Source organism: Aotus nancymaae, unplaced genomic scaffold (genome assembly GCF_030222135.1).
Source record: "Aotus nancymaae isolate 86718 unplaced genomic scaffold, 86718_ANA_hifiasm-v0.15.2.pri h1tg000141l, whole genome shotgun sequence".
In the NCBI taxonomy this organism is placed as follows: Eukaryota; Metazoa; Chordata; class Mammalia; order Primates; family Aotidae; genus Aotus; species Aotus nancymaae.
In genome coordinates, this window is record NW_026988556.1 from 280,047 (window position 1) to 285,828 (window position 5,782).

A 5,782-nucleotide genomic window follows, 5' to 3' on the forward strand; every position below is an offset into this window, starting at 1 on the left:
CTTACAAACAGTACTGGGCATTTTGTAGATAAAGACACTGAAGGTCAAGATAGAGTGAATGAGTAGGATCTCATGGCACAATGGCGTGATTACAGTCAACAGTAATCTTTTGTACATATACAAACAACTGGGCCGGGCACAGTGGCTCATGCCTGTAATCCCAGCACTTCAGGAGGCTGAGGCGGGTGGATCATGAGGTCAAGAGATCGACACCATCCTGGTCAACATGGTGAAACCCCGTCTCTACTAAAAATACAAAAAAAATAGCTGGACATGGTGGCACGTGCCTGTAATCCCAGCTACTCAGGAGGGTGAGGCAGGAGGATCACTTGAACCCGGACGGTCGAGGTTGCAGTGAGCCAAGATCACACCACTGCACTCCAGCCTGGGTGACAGAGCAAGAGTCTATCTCAAAAAATGGAAGATTACATTTGTTTATTTTTTTTTACAGAAATGATCTTGCTCTGTCCCTCAGGCTGGAGTACAGTGGTGCAATCCTAGCTTACTGCAGCCTCCCGCTTCTAGGCCTTAAGCAAGCCTCCCACCTCAGCTTCCTGAGTAGCTAGGACTACAGGGGCACAACACCACACCCAGCTGAAGTTTTGTAGAGATGGGATCTTGTTCTGTCACCCTGGCTGGTTTCAAACTCCTAGCCTCAAACGATCTTCCTTTTTCAGTCTCCCAAAATGCTGGGATTTCAGGGGTGAGCCACTGTGCCCAGTCTAAACTTTATTATTTAATTATTTCTTGTTTTATTTACTTTTGAGACAGAGTTTTGTTCTTGTTGCCTAGGCTGCAGTACGGTTTCAGGATCTTGGCTCACTGCAAACTCTGCCTCCCAGTTTCAAGTGATCCTCTTCCCTCAGCCTCCTGAGGAGCTGAGATTACAGGTCCTCGCCACCATGCTCAACAATTTTTTTTGTATTTTTAGAAGAGACAGGTTTCATCATGTTGGCCAGGCTGCTTTCGAACTGCTTACCTCAGGTGTTCCACTCACCTCAGTCTCCCAAAGTGCATGTATAATGGGCGTGAGCCCTCACACCCAGCCTTAAATTTATTTATTTTTTAATTTATTTATTATTTTTTTTAAAAGATGGGATTTCACCGTGTTGGTCAGGCTGGTCTTGAACCCACAACCTCAGGTGATCTGCCCACCTTGGTCTCCGAAGTGCTTGGATTACAGGCATGAGTCACCATGCCCAGCCAACTTTATTTTTAAAAATCAGAGAGATTGGGCCGGGCGCCATGGCTCACGTCAGTAATCCTAGCACTTTGGGAGGCCGAAGTGGGTGGATGACCTGAGGTCAATAGTTAAAGATCAGCCTGGCTGTCATGGTGAAACCCCATCTTATTAAAAACAAGGAAATCTGCCGGGTGCGGTGGCTCACGCCTGTAATCCCAGCACTTTGGGAGGCTGAGGCGGGTGGATCACGAAGTCAAGAGATCGAGACCATCCTGGTCAACATGGTGAAAGCCCGTCTCTACTAAAAATACAAAAAATTAGCTGGGCATGGTGGCGCATGCCTTTAATCCCAGCTACTCGGGAGGCTGAGGCAGGAGAGTTGCCTGAACCCAGGAGGCAGAAGTGGCGGTGAGCGGAGATCGTGCCGTTGCACTCCAGCCTGGGTAACATGAGCAAAACTCCGTCTCAAAAAAAAAAATCTTCCCGGCTCGGTGACTCACGCCTGTAATTCCAGCCACTCGGGAGGCTGAGGCAGGAGAATTGCTTGAACCCAGGAGGCGGACATTGCGTTGAGGCGACATCGCGCCATTGCACTCCAGTCTGGGTTACAAGAGCGAAACTCCGTCTCAAAAAAAAAAAAAAAAAATCTTCTGGGCGCGGTGGCTGACGCCTGTAATCCCGGCACTTTTTTAGGCTAAGGCGGGTGGATCACGACATGAAGAGATCGAGAACATCCTGTTCAACATGGTGAAACCCCGTCTCTACTCAGAATACAAAAAATTAGTTGGGCATGGTGGCGCGTGCCTGTAATCCCAGCTACTCAGAAGGCTGAGGCCGGAGAATTGCCTTAAACCAGGAGACGGAGGTTGCGGTGAGCCGAGATCCTGCCATTGCACTCCAGCCTGGGTAGCAAGAGCGAAACTCCGTCTCAAAAAATAAATAAATAAATAAAATCAGCGAGATCAGTGTCTACAATTGTAAAAACGAGATGCTGGATATGTCCCCCTTGACCCGCCTTTTTATGAGATACAGTTTCCCTCTTGTCACCCAGGCCAGAGTGCAATGGTGTGATCTTGGCTCATTGCAACCTCTGCCTCCTTGGTTCAAGCCTTTCTCCTGCCTCAGCCTCCCAAGTAGCTGGGTTTACAGGTGTCCACCACCGTGCCCAGCTAATTTTCTTTTTTTTTAAACTTTCAATTTATATTTACTTTTATTTGATTTTTAAAAACAACAACAAAAAAATATGGAACGCTTCATGAATTTGCATGTCATCCTCGTGCAGGGGCAATGCTAATCTTCTCTGTATCTTTCTAATCTTAGTGTATGTGCTGCCGAAGCGAGCACATGCCCAGGTAATTTTTTATTTTATTTTATTTTATTTTATTTTATTTTATTTTATTTTATTTTATTTTTACAAAGAATGGGTTTCACTATGTTGGTCAGGCTAGTCTCGAACCTCTGGCCTAATGATCAGCCCACCTCAGCCTTCCAAAGTGCCAGGATTACAGGTATGGGCCACCGTGTCCAACTTAATTTTTTTTTTTTAAAGATGAGATTTCACCATGTTGGTCAGGCTGGTCTTGAACTCCCGACCTCAGGTGATCCACCCACCGGTGTCCCACAAAGTGCTGGGATTATAGGCAAGAGCCTCCATGCCCAGCCCTGTAAACCTTTTAATCTAAAAACCTTCTGAAAAATTCAGATTATGGCCCAGCGCAGTGGATCAGGCCTGTAATCCCAACACTTTGGGAGGCAGAGACGGGTGGATCACGAGGTCAGCAGTTCAAGGCCAACCTGACCAAGCTGGTGTAAGCCTGTCTCTCCTAAAATAAAAAAAATTAGCCAGATATGGTGGTGTGCGTCTGTAATCCCAGCTACTTAGGAGGTTGAGGCAGGAGGATCACTTGAACCCGTACGGCCGAGGTTGCAGTGAGCCAAGATCGCGCCACTGCACTCCAGCCTGGGTGACAGAGCAAGAGTCTGTCTCAAAAAAGGAAGATTATATTTGTTTTTTTTTTTTACAGAAATGATCTTGCTCTGTCCCTCAGGCTGGAGTACAGTGGTGCAATCCTAGCTTACTGCAGCCTCCCACTTCTAGGCCTTAAGCAAGCCTCCCACCTCAGCTTCCTGAGTAGCTAGGAATACAGGTGCACAGCACCACGCCCAGCTAAAGTTTTGTAGAGACGGGATCTTGTTCTGTCACCCCGGCTGGTTTCAAACTCCTAGCCTCAAATGATCTTCCTTTCTCAGTCTCCCAAAATGCTGAGATTTCAAGGGTGAGCCACTGTGCCCAGTCTAAACATTATTATTTAATTATTTCTTGTTTTATTTACTTTTGAGACAGAGTTTTGTTCTTGTTGCCTGGGCTGCAGTACGGATTCAGGATCTTGGCTCACTGCAAACTCTGCCTCCCCGGTTCAAATGATTCTCTTCCCTCAGCCTCCTGAGGAGCTGAGATTACAGGTCCTCGCCACCATGCTCAACAAATTTTTTTGTATTTTTAGAAGAGATGGGTTTCATCATGTTGGCCAGGCTGCTTTCAAACTGCTGACCTCAGGTGTTCCACTCACCTCAGTCTCCCAAAGTGCATGTATAATGGGCGTGAGCCCTCACACCCAGCCTTAAATTTATTTATTTTTTAATTAATTTATTATTTTTTTTAAAAGATGAGATTTCACTGTGTTGGTCAGGCTGGTCTTGAACCCACAACCTCAGGTGATCTGCCCACCTTGGTCTCCGAAGTGCTTGGATTACAGGCATGAGTCACCATGCCCAGCCAACTTTATTTTTAAAAATCAGAGAGATTGGGCCGGGCGCCGTGGTTCACGCCAGTTATCCCAGCACTTTGGGAGGCCGAAGTGGGTGGATCAACTGAGGTCAATAGTTAAAGATCAGCCCGGCGGTCATAGTGAAACCCCATCTTATTAAAAAAAACAAAATCTGCCGGGTGCGGACTTTCGGAGGTTGAGGCGGGTGGATCACGAGGTCAAGAGATCAAGACCATCCTGGTCAACATGGTGAAAGCCCGTCTCTACTAAAAATACAAAAAATTAGCTGGGCATGGTGGCGCGTGCCTTTAATCCCAGCTACTCAGGAGGCTGAGGCAGGAGACTTGCCTGAACCCAGGAGGCGGAAGTTGCGGTGAGCGGAGATCGTGCCTTTGCACTCCAGCCTGGGTAACATGAGCAAAACTCCGTCTTCCGGGCACGGTGGCTCACGCCTGTAATTCCAGCCACTCGGGAGGCTGAGGCAGGAGAATTGCTTGAACCCAGGAGGCGGAGATTGCGTTGAGGCGACATCGTGCCATTGCCCTGCAGCCTGGGTTACAAGAGCGAAACTCCGTCTCAAAAAAAAAAAAAAAATCTTCTGGGCGCGGTGGCTGACGCCTGTAATCCCGGCACTTTTTTAGGCTAAGGCGGGTGGATCACGACATGAAGAGATCGAGAACATCCTGTTCAACATGGTGAAACCCCGTCTCTACTCAGAATACAAAAAATTAGTTGGGCATGGTGGCGCGTGCCTGTAATCCTAGCTACTTGGGAGGCTGATACAGAAGAATCACTTGAACCCAAGAGGCAGAAGGTGCAGTGAGCCGAGATCGCACCGTTGTACTCCAGCCTGGGCAACAAGAGCAAACCCCATCAAAAAAAAAAAAAAAAAAAAAAAAAAAAACCACCAGAATAAAACTGAACAGAATAAACTGTGTGATATTTGAAAAATTACTTGATACCTAATTTATCAAGCTCCAAAGATGTATGGTTTTGAATGTGTGCTTGACACAATGTTGGTGCCTAATAAATGTTGGTCTTTCACATTGTACCATCCATAACCTGAAAATAATATATTGTTCCTAGTGGATGTTCTATAACTACTGACTCATTAGCTATCCACCTCTGTTATGTGCAGTCACTTCCTAGCATATGAAATAGTTTCAGGGCCATAGTGCTTATTAGCTTTTAACTATACAAACCAAATGCTTTCCTAATTTTAACTTCATATGATTGTTCCATCCATTTTGAATCATACAGAGCAATTGTCTTCAGCTCTACTGTCTGCAGATGCCTTTGGTCTTGCAACATATCATGTGAATCACCTACTTTGTCTTCTTTCATTCAGCATGGCAAGAAAAATCCAACCAGAATTAATAGGCAACTGGGCCCCATTCTCATTGGGAGCATCTGTTTCTTATTAAATATCATAAGTAACTTATCAATTCTTGCCAGAAACAAAAGTAAAGACATTGTCATATGGAAAGCTTTACCAGTACAAAAGATCAGTCAGCAGAGCACCTGGTACACTTGCTCAGACAGCGCCTGGGGTGTCATTAATCTGGGGACACAAAGATGTCAGATTTCTTCTGTTAGCTTCCTGAGGAAGACAAAGTCAGAGTCCGTCTGAACTGCAGAGTCCACTCTTTTTCAGTTGATTTGTGTGGTTGTGCTACAGCAATGATGGATGGGTTAGTAGTTGGTGGCATGACCACACAAATCCCATGGCAGATCCTGGCAAATCTCATAAAATGTAGATGTAGGAAAGGATGTAAGAGAAGACCAGGCTAAAATCAACTTGCAGGCATCAACTGAGGTCTTGAAAGGTGAG

The 5,782-nt window shown here is 46.0% G+C and overlaps 1 non-coding gene across 1 annotated transcript; it reads right to left on the reverse strand.

The window, feature by feature from the left end:
- Positions 1–2,420: 2,420 nt before the first annotated feature.
- LOC135272909 (U6 spliceosomal RNA) lies at positions 2,421–2,527 on the reverse strand. The gene has a single exon (XR_010340837.1). It is a non-coding gene; the product is annotated as a U6 spliceosomal RNA (small nuclear RNA).
- Positions 2,528–5,782: the final 3,255 nt, after the last annotated feature.